This window comes from Crassostrea angulata, unplaced genomic scaffold (genome assembly GCF_025612915.1).
Source record: "Crassostrea angulata isolate pt1a10 unplaced genomic scaffold, ASM2561291v2 HiC_scaffold_147, whole genome shotgun sequence".
NCBI classification, from domain to species: Eukaryota; Metazoa; Mollusca; class Bivalvia; order Ostreida; family Ostreidae; genus Magallana; species Magallana angulata.
Window position 1 is genome coordinate 705 of NW_026441702.1, and position 16,790 is coordinate 17,494.

Sequence of the window (16,790 nt, forward strand, 5' to 3'; positions counted from 1 at the left end):
AACTGCGTCTAAACCAATCAGATTTCAGTATTTAACATGAAAGTATAACAATATAAACTGATACACTTTCCAGCCTTTTGTGTAATATCACAAGTTCTAGACCACAAGTAGAATACAATATGTTGTGGTATTTTAAAGCAGGTTGAATATGCGCTTCTATCCGGTCAACCAAAAAATTTGTATGAGCACCAGCATGACACCAAATCTCATCTTGAAAATGATCTTCATATTTATTTCTGATTGTTAACTGTCAGAAACCAAAATGGGTTGTTTTAAGACCTTGAAAATAAGTAGGGTTACTTTCAAATATGCCCAGCTTGTGAAAACTCATGGAAATAATACAGTACAACAAATAATTTATTTAAAAGATAGGTATATGTTTTTATATGTATAATTACGTTATAAACATTATATATACAATTTGTCAATGTATGTCTTTAAAGGTAGCTACACGAACACTAATATTCTTGAAGTTAGAATAGAATTAAGTTTGATAAAGAGATATAACTTTTAAATTGGTATTAGATTAGTAATGAATATTATTATTGTTCTCCCTTTCTTTCTCTCTCTATCTCTGACTCTCTGCTCCTATAAATGTGATTAACTATACACATATTAAAGTACAATGTACAACATTTTAAAGACAATACTCTGTTTGAACTTATTTAACATTTAACTTGATTTGTTATTAGGGCGAAAAAACTACTCTATCAATCTTGCTTTTCGAGAAAGTGAAGATTTTATATTGTTGGGTTGTCTACAGACAAGACAATAGCAGTATGTGCGATATGCATGTCATTAATCAATCTGCATCCTTGTCTTTTTACATAACGCTTAATGTTATTCAGAGAGAAAGAATTATTTAATTTTATTCATGTTTTATAAATGTTATATTAAATTTGATATTTATTGATAAACAATTTTAACTCATCATATTTGAAATTCATTTTTGATTCAAAACTTTCTCGATACCATAAAAGCCACCATAAAAGCTTTTTTTCTTTTTTCTCCCTTTATATTCTTTCCCTGTGGTCTGCTCTCTCCACCTCAAATCTTTCTTTTTCAGCTCTTCGCTCCTTAACTTCAACTCTTCTTTTTTCGTTCTCAATGTTGTCCTTTGTTTGTAAGTATTCCAAAGCATTTGTAAAAGATGTTCTTTTCTTTGGTTTTCTTCTTCATCTAAAATAAAAAATTGAATAAATTATCATACTCGAAGCAACGAAACATAGAAAATGTAAATCAGTTTCAGAACAGTTTTGGCATGAGAAAATTAATTAATTCTATTCCAAGATCTAACTTAGGAGTCATTGTCACTCATTTTCATCAAAATAAAGCTCAAGGTGCGCCCATATTTTCTCTGTTTTATTTACCTTTGTTTAAATTGTCAAGAGCTCTATTGCGTACGTCCTTTCCTTTTTGATCATGTGATGAAGACACAGTATGATATGCTGTGCCTTCTTCTTCTTGATGACGATGATGATGGTGGTGGTCTTTCCGAAGCTTATTTTTAGAATCTCTCTAAAATTAAAATGAAGATAGCGAGAAACGAGGACGCTGTGTTGAAAGAAGCTTTGTTTGGAGCTAATTTTCAAGCCCTTTACCCGATATTTTTGAATAGAAACATCGACTTTAAACTTGCCAAGAATCTCTCCGATGGTCAGCTATCTAGTCCAAATGTAGCGACCATCGGACAGAGGCATATATTAAGAATTGCTTTGATAGACTCTGCGGCAGCAAAACACCAAGGTAAGTAATAAAACACTTGTTATACGTTACAGATAAAATTAATACAACGGTTGCACGTACCCCATTGAGAACATCTTGTACGGTAAGGCCAAACTTAAAAATATCTATGTTCCCCCTAATGCGACCGACCCAATGAAATCCCGCCGACTGAAATATATTTTTTTACCACATTGAAGAGAGCTTTTTTAATTTTTTAAAGCCCAATTTAACCTTAATTCGTTTTTAGGAAATCCACACCTTTTACAGGGTTCGTTCAGGGTGTACCGTTCTTCCAATTGATGTGTCCACGCAGACCAGTTGTGAGGATCTTCCCCCATTTGCCTTCCCCGAAGTTCCCGAGAGCCGAGAAGACATCTATGCGTACATTCAATGGTTAGAGGGATTGTCATTCTCGGTGCAACAGAGGAAGAAGGTGGCGGAGGAGAAGCTTCGTTCTGTGATGTCAAACACTCCGGATCTGCTAGCGGAGAGGGAAAAGCGGCGGAAGTTGGAAGCAGAAAACCTGCGTTTGCGTAAGGAACTTGCAGATCTGAAGGCGGCTCATCTTCTTTTTCCAGAACTGTGAGGTATTCTCTATTCATGTTTTCTTTTTCAATAATCCCTGTGATTTGTGACTGTGTCCTATTAACTGTATGTGGACTTGTGTCTAAATTATTTATATTTCTTGAATATGTAACGATATTGTTTCTCTTGTAAAATTCCTTTTTTATTGTAACGATACATAAATTGTATCTACAACATGTATTGTATTAAATATGTATATATGCATGCGAGTATGTATGTTATATAATTAGCTCTATATAGCATAGATATCAAATAGTATTTGTCAAATATCTTGGAGTTGTATTATGTTTATGAACTGTTTCTTGAGATGTATATCCATTGCAATGTGCGCTTATCTGATTTTTATTTGTTTTTTTATCACCTAATCCGAATTAATTTTAAGATATGTTTCAAGTTTACATTATGTAAATGGTTATTTAAACATAGTGTTTATGTTTTATTTATTCTTAAAGAGACCAGAAGGTTACGATGAATCGCCCGCATTTCCTCTGTCGCATCATGGATGTAAACAAAAAACCGCTGTCTATCAGATTTCTGGGTTAACCGCTTTCGCGGAGTTAATGAATTCATAATATTTTTTAGGAATTTGAGAAAAATATATAAGAGCTAATTGTACACAATTTTTTTAGGGGTTGGGCGTCAAATTGGCTCTGATATTAATATAACTAAATTAGTCTCATTATATCAGAGTATATGTACGTCCCGGATAATATATATTAAAAAATAAGATATTGAGTTTTTTTCACAATGATAAAATGCCAGATGAATGCATGTGCTGCCTTCGCCTAATGATTGCATATTCTATAGCACTGCTTGGGTCTGTAAATATTATATTGGGGAGGGGGTTCAAAGAGAGTGTGTAAATCCTGCGACAAGGGCGATCAAATACATTTTGGTTCACATCCATATATAGAATTTAAATAAGTCTGAATTCTCCTATATCAGAGACTCTCTTTCTCCAACCCATTGACATCCTTAACACATGCAGCATATAGCAATTTAATATATTAACTTAAGTAAATGTCCCCTTTCACTTCTCAAACAAAATTATGAATATAAACCAATTATATTTGGTTCATTAGTTTAATTGATTCAAGAAGATAAAAGAAGGCCTCATTAATGATGCTGATGACCTCGAATACATGAATACATGTATTAAGTTTCAGGTGTTTGTTGTGCACCTGTTATTATCACAAAGATAGAAAAAATGATTAAGTACAACATCTGGTCAGAACTTTTTTGTTAGTTGCCAAGGTCTGCTTACACATTGCTTAAATTGTTCCATAACATGAATACACGTATTAACGAGGCCGAGTACAGAACGAGTACGCACGCTTTCGCGCAGCGTTTGATTTGTATTGTGACGTCATCTTTTTGCTTGGTTGACGCAATGGCATGATAGTTTCAACTGCAGATATTCAGCGGAATTTGTGGAAAATGGCTCGTTTAATGCGTAAAATTAATGTTATATTGTGGAATAAACATAACTGTCTAGAACTATAAGCTATATTTGGGCTCGGGTCGAAAACCTGTAGAGGGTTCAGCAGACCTAACCCTCTGTCACGTTTTCTGAACCCGCCTAAATATAGCTTAATTCATATATTTCAAGACAGTAACCATGTATTTTATATTAATGACCCTTAATATGTGATGTTATATATTTTTTTATTACTTAAATATGTCTGAATGCTTTAATAATACTATAAAGATCACCTTTTCCGCCTTTCTCAAATAAAAAATAGCCATTATCTGACAAATCTGGGAAATTGGGCATACAAAAATCAACTTTGATAAGACCCCTGGAACAAACCAGGAGGTAAAAGGTTTTTTTTATTTGACCATTTGATGCCTTTTAGCAATAACTTTAATATGTAGAACAGAAAAAGAAATCCCTAGGGCAGAAGTTTAAAAAATGTGCAAAATTGATACATTTCAAGCGAAATCCCATAGGGTCCTATGTTAAAGATTAACAAACTTTGAGATGACCCCCTAAACAAACGGTGTGGTAAATGTTTTATTTTTTAATCTTAAAATAATAATTATATAAATAGAAATTCAGGTAAAAAATGTCTTTAAAAAATCTAGGGCAGAACTAATTAGACCCGGCCTCGTTAAGTTTAAGCTGTTTGTTGCAGAACGGTGTTTCAAATTGTTTTGTTCCACAACATGTTCTGAATGACTTCCTTTAGTCATGCAGCAAAGAAAGCCTAATTAATGATGCTGATGACCTCGAAGACTTCATCTTGATAATAAAAAATGTCAAGATAACCCACGGAAATGGCAACGATGCCATCACAAAGATAGAAAACAAAATCAATACAACATCTGGTCAGAGTTTTTGTTAGTTACCAAGGTCTGTTTACACATTTCTTAAATCGTTCCATAACATGAATACATATATTAAGTTTCGGCAGTTTGTTGCACTAATCATATTTTGAATTTGCTCCAAGTGACGGCACTCAGTGCTTGTTTGAAATGTTAAAAAATGATCAGTTTTTTAGTCTTGTTGCATTTTTATTGCACGAGCTATCACAAAGATAGAAAAAAATGATTAAGTACAACATCTGATCAGAACTTCTTTGTTAGTTGCCAAGGTCTGCTTACACATTGCTTAACTTGTTCCATAACACGAATACATGTATTAAGTTTCAGGTGTTTGTTCCAGTAATCATATTTTGGGTTTGCTCCAAATGGGGACACTCGGTGACTATTTCAAATGTGTATTGCTGTAAGAGTTCGATTACATCAGTACAGGTAGAACATTCAGCTTAACACTTTGTTGGATCAGTATGTTTAATGCAATAACTTTTGGTAATTAAAAAAAATGAGAAAAAAATTGCTCTTTAATTTTCTTTTATGGTACTTCTCAAAAAGAAAAGTCAGACATAAGCCAGCCTCTACTAATTCACTTTGTTGTAGGGTCTGAAGAACTCTCGTAAGGGTCATTCTCCGAATGACCTACGAGTTAACCAATCAGCTTATCGCTTAGAATTTCTCTAAGCGCATTAAAAAATTTCGGAACACCTCTTGGTTAATCGAGATTGACAGAAAACTTAAGAGAGACATCGAGAAGAGTAATCATGGCCGCCCCCATGAACCCAGGTTCGATTACGCCAAGAAAAACCTATATTTTTGTAACAATAGCTGTGTGGTATGTGGATTTTCTTTTATTGTGAAAGAACAACAAAGTGACGGAACTGTTAAAATCACTATACATCTCAACAGAAAACTAAGACTTTCTCAGGAAAGATTAAAAATCCTAACATACGTTGTAGGTGATATACAAGTAAGTGATAACAGTTCAGATATGAATGGCGCTTGTGTCAAATGTTTCCAGTCAACTGAGCGAGTTATAAAACTCGAAAAAGAAGCTAAGAAATTAAAAGACGAGCTCCTGTTGGCTAGAAATGTGATGGTTAACGTAAATTCAGATAGGAGAACTAATATGGAGAAGCGTCTATTGAAAAGTCCAGGGACATCCCAACCGTTGAAGATAACAACAGGAATGAAAGAAAACTCGAACTTTCCGGTCTATGTTCGACCGTTATCACTGAGTCACTTAAAGCCATTTTCTGACTTACCAAATAGTGCTAGGACATTTGTAAATATTGTCCCTCGCAGTGAGAAAGAGACCATAGTGCCGAAGCAGAAAGCCATGCGTTCCCTGGAACAAGACTTCTCCACAGACACCTGTATGGAGGGAGTAGTTAAGGTATATTTAATTTCATGCACGTTTTGTTTGTTGTTGTTTTTTGTGTGTTTTTTTTTTTTTTTGTAAACAATTTTTCAAGATCTGAATATGGTGATGCATGTAATCATGGTAATTGAAATGTCACTATAATACCGTTATATATCAAAACTGATAAAGTAAAAAAAATGAATATGGTCGTTTATTTACCAAGAAAACAGATACAATGTAGCTAAGTTTTGGATAAAAAAATGTTACATTCTCAGAAAGTTAGAAGATTTTAAGTTTTCATTAAATCTGCACATGTGTGTATTTTAAAACCAAATTTACATGTAGGTTGGTGATTTGTAAAATGGTAAATTATAACTAAATTTACATTAGATACATGCATTATCACCATTGTTGAGTTTTGTTTTCTTTCTGGTGTAAATTTTGTTTAATTAACCTGCAATTTTAATATCAGTCTTTGTCAAGAGGAAGGTTAATTATTTTAAATGATTCTTACTACTTGGAGGATGATCTTCTCTATTGTAATTGATTGTTAAAAAAAAACTGTAAAAAAAAAAATTCTTATTTCATGATATCTTTATGTAAAAGATTAAATTCAGCCCTTTTGTATTTTAAAAATGAAAATACAAATACTCTGTTTTTCCTCATTCCAAATACTCACAAAAATTATATTTTTTATTTAATATACATTTTAATCGTCCTCTTTATAAATGAATGGATACTTATTGTTTGATTATTACTAATTGTTTTCATAGACTTATTTTTCAGTTTCAGTTGTTTCAGACACCTGTTTCATACATGTACACATACAGGTACATGTACATATGTGGGTTCAAACATTATGGTAAGTCTATAGAATTAGGTTGAAACAATAGCTTACATGTAAAGTTTTAAAAGTGAACATTTTAGTGGAAAAATTTCATATTGGAATTTGGTAAACTATTTTAATTTAGGTATCATAAATAAAACATGTATATTGAGATGCTAATATTTTGATACATCACATGAATTTTTGTTTTTCCTAGATTACTATATACTACAATACTGGCAAGAAGTCCCAGTTAATTACAAATGAGGCACACAAAGGAGCACAGGAGCAGCTTCAGTTGTTGCCAATGAATGCAAAGAACTCTGTTGTAAGAATTCAAACTCAATTTTACAAGCTCGGGCTCATCATGATATTCTGTATTTCACTTGGGACAAACTTCACCAAGAACTCACACTAAGAGCACCAAATACATTGAGGATTGTTTCATCAATGCTGTCAGATGTCCCTCTAAGTCCAGAAGGAAAACCATTTCTAAACTTGATGCACACTATATCAATGGCTCTACACAGCAGATACAATCAGATGTCATTGACCCAGTTTCTTTGTGGATTTGGTCTTATGCATGGAGGATGTACAAGGAGGGTATGCATTTTTGTAACAGGATAAACAGATATTTTTGAATGAGCATTTCAGTTTTACAATTTTTATGAAAATAAAACATAATAATCAAATAATTTCATGTTTACATGTATGTACTTTTTTGTGAAGGATATAGACAGATTGGCCCGAACTGGTCTTACTATGACATCCAAGTCCTTAACCAACAAATAAGCATCATGGGAAGACTGCCTGTACACGAGTGTTGAAAAAATCAGAGAAGGCTGGGTACGTGGAGAAAAGAAAAAATATCAGTTAGTTGGCGACAACTGGGATAGAAATATTTTGCCCTCATATAGAACATCACAGCAGAAGACAATATCGCTCCATTTGTTTCAAGTGGTATGTGTGGTGGACAGAATTAACCCAGTGTGTGTTGAAAGACCAAACCAGAATCCTTATGACTTGAAGTGTATTGACTTCATCCCATCTATGCAGGACCAAAATTTGTTATGCAAGGAGTTGACATTTATAGTTGCCACTGCATTGCTGAACAATATAGATCAACTTAAAAACATTCAAAATATTTACCCAAAGCATCTAGAACACCAATATAGTGCACAGGCAGGACTGAAAACTCATCAGGTAAGTGTACACCAACAGCAAAACACTTCTTAAAATCTATGCAATACATGTATTAGAGGGCTGGATGGTTGTGGTCATTTTTTAGACTGCACCGGCCTCCTTTATTAGAAGAGCTCCGTATAAGCATATAAGAAAGTACATGTAATAAGATTTAAAAGGTAAAATTTATGGAATTTTTCTACATTGAATAAAACCTTAATAAATCGTATCTGAAAATTTGATAAAAAATCTGATTATTAATCTGTTGACATCCCAGCCTCCTTAACTTACTTAGCTTATGCAATAAGTTAAATTCGTTATTCACACTAAATTGATGGAGGAGGATTATTATTTTAGATTCCACTCGGCCTATTTGATTGCAGTGAGCAAAACACACAGGATGTCATCAAGCTGTTAATGGAATTCTCTCAAAAGTATGTTCCTGTCAAAGATGGTGAAATTGTGGAAAAAGTTTTCTTGGGAGGCAAGTACATGTATTTAAAAATAAACCAACAAAGTATTTCAAAATTGGACAGGATCTTGACCCGTAAACCGTATATATATATTTTTTATTTGTTTATATTAATATATTATAATTAGTCTTATTCTACAGTTTTTAGCTCACCTGAACCAAAGGTTCAAGTGAGCTTTTCTGATCACCCGTTGTCCGTCGTCCGTCCGTCCGTCCGTCTGTCTGTCCGTCCGTCTGTAAACTTTTCACATTTTCAACTTCTTCTCAAAAACCACCGGGCCAAATTTAACCAAATTTGGTACAAAGCATCCTTATGGGAAGGGGATTATAAATTGTTAAAATTAAGGGCACAGCCCTTTTCAAAAGGGAGATAATTGCGAAACAGTAAGTATAGTGTGCATGTCTTTAAAAATCTTCTTCTCAAGAACCACTGCACCAGAAATGCCAATATTTACACAAAAGCTTGTATATATAGTGAAGATTCTAAATTGTAAAAATCGTGACCCTCGGACCAAAACTGGGGCCCCAGGCGGGGTTCAAAGTTTAACATAGAACTACATATGGAAAATGTTTAAAAAATCTTCTTCTCAAGAACCACTGCACAAGAAATGCCAATATTTACACAAAAACTTGTATATATAGTGAAGATTCTAAATTGTAAAAATCGGGACCCTCGAACCAAAACTGAGGCCCCAGGCGGGGTTCAAAGTTTAACATAGAAATACATATGGAAAATGTTTAAAAAATCTTCTTCTCAAGAACCACTGCACCAGAAATGCCAATATTTACACAAAAGCTTGTAAACATAGTGAAGATTCTAAATTGTAAAAGTCGTGACCCTCGGACGAAAACTGGGGCACCAGGCGGGGTTCAAATTTTAACATAGAAATACATAGGAAAATGTTTAAAAAATCTTCTTCTCAAAAACCACTGCACCAGAAATGCCAATATTTACACAAAAGCTTGTATATATAGTGAAGATTCTAAATTGTGAATATCGTGACCCTCGGACCAAAACTGGGGCCCCAGGCGGGGTTCAAAGTTTAACATAGAAATACATATGGAAAATGTTTAAAAAATCTTCTTCTCAAGAACCACAGCACCAGAAATGCCAATATTTACACAAAAACTTGTATATATAGTGAAGATTTTAAATTGTAAAAATCGTGACCCTCGAACCAAAACTGAGGCCCCAGGCGGGGTTCAAAGTTTAACAAACAAATACATAGGAAAATGTTTAAAAAATCTTCTTCTCAAGAACCACTGCACCAGAAATGCCAATATTTACACAAAAGCTTGTAAACATAGTGAAGATTCTAAATTGTGAATATCGTGACCCTCGGACCAAAACTGGGGCCCCAGGCGGGGTTCAAAGTTTAACATAGAAATACATATGAAAAATGTTAAAAATTTTTCTTCTCAAGAACCACTTCACCAAAAATGCCAATACATACACAAAAGGTTGTATATATAGTGAAGATTGTTAAAATCGTGACCCCCGAACAAAAAGTTGGGCCCCAGTAGGGGTTTAGATTTTAACATATATAGGAAAATGTTTTAAAATCTTCTTCTCAAGAACTATAGTGCAACTGTTTGGGATATTACTATGCATACATGTACATCCTTAAATAATGTAGATTTAAAAAATTGTAACTCCCGGACAATTGATGGGCACCAAGAGGGGTTCAAAATTTAAACATTTTAAAAAACATAAAGGAAAAGTTTAAAAAATTTTCTTCTCAAGAACTACAATGTTTTAGTTTGTGGAATTTCTATGCATGCATCCTTCGCTTATGTAGATTCCTAATTGGTAAAATCGTGACCCCCGGACCAATACTGGGGCCCCAAGATGGGGTCAAAGTTTATTATAGAAATATAAAGGTAACATGGTAAAAATTTTCTTCTCGAGAACTACAATGCTTCAATTTGTGAGATTACTATCATGCATACAACCTTGGATAATGAAGGTTCTACAGTTTTAAAATAGTGACCCCTTGACTAATACTAGGGACCCAAGATGGGTTTAAAGTTAAATGTAGAAGTACCGGTATATATGGAAAATGTTTAAAAATCTTCTTTTCGAGAACTACAATGCATCAATTTGTCAGATAACTACATAAGCACCCTCAAATAGTGTAGATTCGAAATTATAAAAGCCGTGACCTCAATCTAATACTGGGGCCCCAAGATGTGTTCAAAGTTTAGCATAGAAATAAAGAGGGAAAATGTTGAAAAATCTTTTTCTTGGGAACTATAATGCTTCAGCTTGTGAGATAACTATGCAAGCATCCTTAAATAATGTAGATTCCAAATAATAAAAACTTTAGCACTGGACTAATACTGTGGCCCCAAGAGGGGTTCAAAGTTTAACATAGAAAGATATATTGAAAATGTTTTTAAAAAGTTTTTCTCGAGAACTATAATGCTACAGTTTGTGAGATTACTATGCAAGGATCCTCAAATTGTGTAAACTCTAATGTAGTGGAACCAAGAATTATCTTTCTTGATGTTCTGTACAGTCTGAGAGTTATTCCTCTTGAAGTGGAACTCTTCTACGTTCAGTTTTTCAGGTTGTGTACGTGCGGTCCCACCGCAGTGCTACATATTTTCATTCCTATGTTACTATTTATGTTGTTCAAGCCAACCATAAACCTCGGACCATAACTGGGTCCCCAGAAAGGGATTCAATGTTTAAAATAGAAAAAGCATATGCTACGAAATGTAATGTTACAAGGAACTGCTGTTCAGGTGAGCGATGTGGCCCATGGGCCTCTTGTTTAGGTGATCGCCTTACAGATAAAAGGATCCAGTGTGCTCAGTTATCCATGACAAATGCTGCTACTCCTCTAGAATGTTTAAGAGGATTCATCTCAAAGATCGAAGATTTCCATCGCTTAATGAATTTCCTTGAGGTACCATACTTATGTTTTAAAACTAGCTATTGAGGCTGCTGAAAATTGTTGGCCTTCTCTCACCTCATTATTTCAAAATGGTTTTTATACCCCCGCAAACGAAGTTTAGGGGGGTATATTGGTTTCACCCTGTCCGTCTGTCCGTCTGTCTGTCTGTCCGTCTGTCTGTAGACGCAACTTTGTCCCCCCTATATAATTTTTTATTACTGCATGGAACAGTTTGAAAATTTGTACATATGTTGAACACCATCTGAAGATGTGCACCTTTTTTTTGCAGTTTTTTTTAAGATCAGACAAGATTTAATGATTTTATGACAGTTTTCATTTTCCTTATTCTATATATTGTACACTAATGTTGAAAAGTAAGGGAGGTAATCCTTACAGGTTTTATTAATTAATTAATAGAAAACACTCTAAAATATATTTATATAAATACATCCAGATGAAGTTTTTTGTCTTTATGTCTTAATTAATAAAAAAAAAATATTTTTTATAAGTATTCTATGAACTGACAATGCAAAGTTTTTGTTTGTCAATGATAAATTCTTAGGAGCTAATAAGAACATCAAAGACAGGTGTGGCTGAATTCATTTGTCCCAAGGGAGCCATTATCTGAGCCATGGTTCAGATGGAGCATGTGTTTAGGGGAAATTGATAATCTGTAAAGTGGGTGATGGTTTTGGGGCTATTTTAAAACTGTTTCATGTAAACCAAAAGGTCTATCATTATAAGGAAATAATTAATATAATTATTAATAAAGATGTTAAACTATTTTTAGAGGTTGTTTAAATTTATTTGTCAAGTAAATTGATGAAGTGACCCTATTGGGCATTAATTTAAATGAAATTCAAAATTACTGATATGATTGTAGTGTTTTGGCAATTTTAAAATTGTTTGTAATATTAAATTTTCTTTTTTTTTTACATATTTTTACATAGTATGGTAATTATGGTAATGTTTTGGGAGTTTATTAAATTTAACAAGTTCATCAAAGAAAATCATAGTCCTATGGGATCAATTTTCTGATATGGAGTTCCATTGTGCCATAGGAGAAAGTGAGGAAAATTTGAAACAACTAATTGCATCTGTCAAGACTCTTATTAGTAAGATATTGAAAGTTTTATCAACAGAAGAGCATTGCTTGGCTACCGGTATTTCTATTCACTGCAAAAGGGAGGGGTTATTGTCATTTTGTTGGTTTTTCTTTAAATCAATTAAATTAAGAAAATATATCATCAAATACATACATTTGTAAATGTATTACTCTTATAGATATGTATTTACAGTGAAATTCTGACAATTTTGATTTTATTTTTTCTTTGTTAACTAATTTTTTTATTTTTTTTTACAATTCTAGAAATTTTTTTTTGTATGTGTTCCAAACCTTTATTATTCAATTCAATTATTTGTCCCATTTGAAATTAGCCTAGCGGGGGTATTAGTCCCATTAGGACAGCTCTAGTTAGGTTCGGAGATGGATATTTTGATATAAAAATGTGATTCTCAGATTGTTACATGTAGTAAGAATTTTCTTTGTCATGTAAGGTACATGTACTTCACATCGGATTTAATAACAAACAATTCTTCAAATGTGGCCTGGAGGATTTTTCTAAATAATGAATTATTTAATTATCACCAGTATTTTGAAAACATTTTCTGACATGAAAAAGTTCCTGTAATAAATTCAGTGCAATTGTAAATGTTGCTGAAAGCAAAAACATATTTTAATGCAACACCTTTTATATATCTTTCATTTACAATGTTACCTTAATAGGTAGTATTGAAACATTATGTTGTATTAAGGTTACCTGGTATTTGATTTGTGTCATTACCTTGTAGGCAATTTGCACCTTGACATACAAAAGTACTTCAGCTGGAGATATAGGGACATTTGCATATTTCAGAAATTTTTTAAATGCCAGAAATGTGAAGGGTGAAGTCAAAAATTCCAACAGAGCTTACAAATTCCTACTATATACCATATTTGATGCAATGTGTTGTGTGCTGTTTTTTAAAGAATTTGGACTACGTAGCACAGAGGAGAAAATACCTGTGCCAGAACTGAGTAGCTCTGAAGGAAAAGTTTCGTGGATCAATGAAGTGAGTGAAAGAATAGTGAAAAACTATTTTTTTGAAAATACAGATTTAGTGCAGGAATTGAGAAATGTTTTTGAAGATGAACACCATGTTGAAAACTACTGGATCAACACTGCTGTTGAAAATCGATTTCAGTGCCACCACTGTGACAAAAGTTATGCTTTTATCAAAAGCTTAAAGACCCATGAGTCTCGAATGCATGGGTATGTTGACTCCTCTCCTAAAGGAGATAAAAATGATGAAAACAAAGATGAACTTTTTGATTATGTAGTGCATTTGTTTAAACTAGGTGCACTTCACTAAAATTTAGACACAGCTGTGGATATGGGTGATGGCCATAGATCAGTAAGAAGTGCAAAATATGAATTGCCCATATATAACAAAACCAAATAAACAAAGTATCTGATAGGAAGCATTCACTTGACAGCCTTAGTTTCTGGTACATTACAAGCAGACAAACAGGAACAGTTGATCGCTAACAGGTTTGTAAACTTAAGTGGTTGAGCCAACAACAACATGGCACTAGATGAATATGTCGAACTTTTAAACAGAGACACAAAACAGGCTTGCAGTGGACATCATACCAAAACCAGCATTCTCAAGCATTCCAAAGAATATCCTCATCTCATACAAGCAATTAAGCACATAGACATGATAAAAGAAATAAAAAACAGAAAAGGAATTCATAAATACCCAAGCTACAAGAAAGATGTTTTGAAAACAGCAAATGAATTATTTGAAATTTCTGCCTTCAGTGAAATACCTGGTAGAACTCTGACATGTAGAGCAATTGTTTGTCCAAAAAATCCGTTCATAGATGCATATAAGAAACTACCAACAAAAATATTTAGACATTTACCATCATTGCCTTTTTGTCGTTTAAGAAACAAACATATTTAAGTTTATCACATTACCAGTTTTATAATCATCAAAACTTATAAGTGTTCACCCAGTATATTAATGTATTTACTTGTCTTGCCGTCATGGCGACTGATTTCCACTTAAATTTCAAATTGTTAAGAACAATGCATTGACCTTGACCTCTGGTTGCGACCCGAGATGTTGACCTATTCTCATTATCATTTACATTTCCAGTTTGGTTCAATTTTGCTCATACCTTTTGAATTGAAAATTTTCTGGATCCGCGCATGATTTTGGCCATGTTAAGTGGTTTTCTTTATAAACTATCATCGTACACTAAAATGAATCACAAAATAATGACAATCATGTTAAGCATGCGCAGAAAAATACCAATGTTTTGACGTTTCGTCACGGGTAATTGATTTCAATCATTGTTGTTTTACTTTATCTGTGTTATTGATGAGGAGACATATCAGTTATGAAATGTTGAAAATTTCACATCATTTTATTTCATAATTTCAAAATTATTCTATTTATTGAGGTGAACACTTAGAAGTTTCTTTGATTTTAGGAATCAAGACTAGAATTGAACTTGCCAAAAACATACAAGTTAACATGGTTAATAAAGGAAAATTATAACTGAATTGTAATTGAATTTTTATATATTTCATAATTCTGTGGTTTCAATCAATTATTAGTGGACATCAATTTTGTGAAAATCAGTTTCAATGATATGAACAGTAATGTTGTGGACAGTGATAATATCGATACAATGTAATATAAAAAATCTTTAATGAACATCTAATTTTGTGGATCAACTCGATAAATGAAAATATAAAATGAATATTGATGAAAGTCAAGAAACTAGTAACTCAACGACATGAAAAATTGTCAAAATAAATTTATTGATCTTTATTTTCTGAAAGACATGAAAATTGTTCAGATTCATAAAAGTATGAAATAGTTTCACTGTCGCTACTGCTGTATGTATCTTTGGCTGTATCTTCTGATGTGACACAATTCATAAGTTTTTCAATTGGTAATAAAATACAATGTCCACAAGTACACAATTCTGCACAAATATCACAGCAGTGGTGCTGATTTAAAGACTTCTTTACAGTTTCCATTTCAGCACTGGTATGAAAATTCTCCATAAGCGTTTGTCGTCTGCACACATCTGTTCGTAAAAAGGTCTTAACTTCTGTATCTAATTGTTTACACTGGTATGAATTATACAGTACAACTGCCACAGATGGTAGCCCATCTCGACCTATTCGCCCCGTCTCTTGAATAAGATCAGCAACATTTACAGGAGGTCCGTAAATTATGACGCTGTTGCAGAATTTAACATCAATTCCCATACCAAGGGCACTTGTGGCTATACTATCCTAAGAGAACTGTCATTTCCAAGTTTGTCTATTATTTCTGATTTGCAGTCTGATGGTGTTTCTGAATGATACATTTGAACATAGTTTAAGCTATCAGGGATTTCACTTGTTAAAAAGTTATAAATGGTTGAAACATCCTTGATAGAGTTGCAATAAATTACAGTCCTTGGAAATTTTTCTTTAAGGTTGTTCAAAGTTTCCATAAGCCAAAACATAGCCGCTCCTACAGAATTTGGCACATTTTTTACAACAAATTTAATGTTTTCTTTATTTGGTGACAATCTAAAAAATTTCACATTTTTCTTATCAATTCCCAATACATTAAGCACTCTTTTCTCGATTGTTTTTGTGCAGGTTGTGTAAAGTCACAACACTCAAAATGGTGTTCAAACTCTTTACTGAATATGATCACGTGACAAGATGCTTACATCACAGATAACCATCTGATACAGACTGTCGCTTATGTCAATAAACAAATTATGATGCAATAACATAACAGGTTGCGCTTAAAGTTTATAATACTGCATTCGGAAACATTGACCGCAACTCTCCTAAATGCCGAAACCATTTCCGAAATGCATCGTCTTCATTTCCCATTCCTCCCCTGAAAATAATCCAATTTACTCTTGATCATTTATTTATATAGGCACATTAAAATTGTTATTATGTTGAATAATTTTTTCACATTTTTACTAAAATGTTTTTATTAGAGAGGTTATGCATTTGAACATGACTGTACATGTATGATTGGTTTAATTTGAACATATTTTATTGCATAAACATATACAAATGGTTCGAACACAAGTTCTAAACAACCTACGAGGTTCTTACCAAGGATTACATGTATGAATACGGTATGTGTAACAAGCAGAATTGCATAATTGTATGAGCATTACCTCATACATTCTGCATACCATGCAATTCTACAAGTTGTACAACATGTGTAGATATAAAACTTCATGGCGGTAAACGCTTGTCCCTTTCCTAATCAAATTATAAATTTTATGCGCAAAAATATTTCTGGCCGAAACAGTGATACTTAACTGAAGATTGTGTTACACAT

At 33.1% G+C, this 16,790-nt stretch overlaps 2 pseudogenes; one reads left to right on the plus strand and one right to left on the minus strand.

The window, feature by feature from the left end:
- Positions 1 to 7,181: 7,181 nt before the first annotated feature.
- LOC128169541 (uncharacterized) lies at positions 7,182 to 13,781 on the plus strand (annotated as a pseudogene).
- A 1,448-nt stretch (positions 13,782 to 15,229) lies between these two features.
- Positions 15,230 to 16,363, minus strand: LOC128169539 (ATP-dependent DNA helicase RecQ-like; annotated as a pseudogene).
- Positions 16,364 to 16,790: the final 427 nt, after the last annotated feature.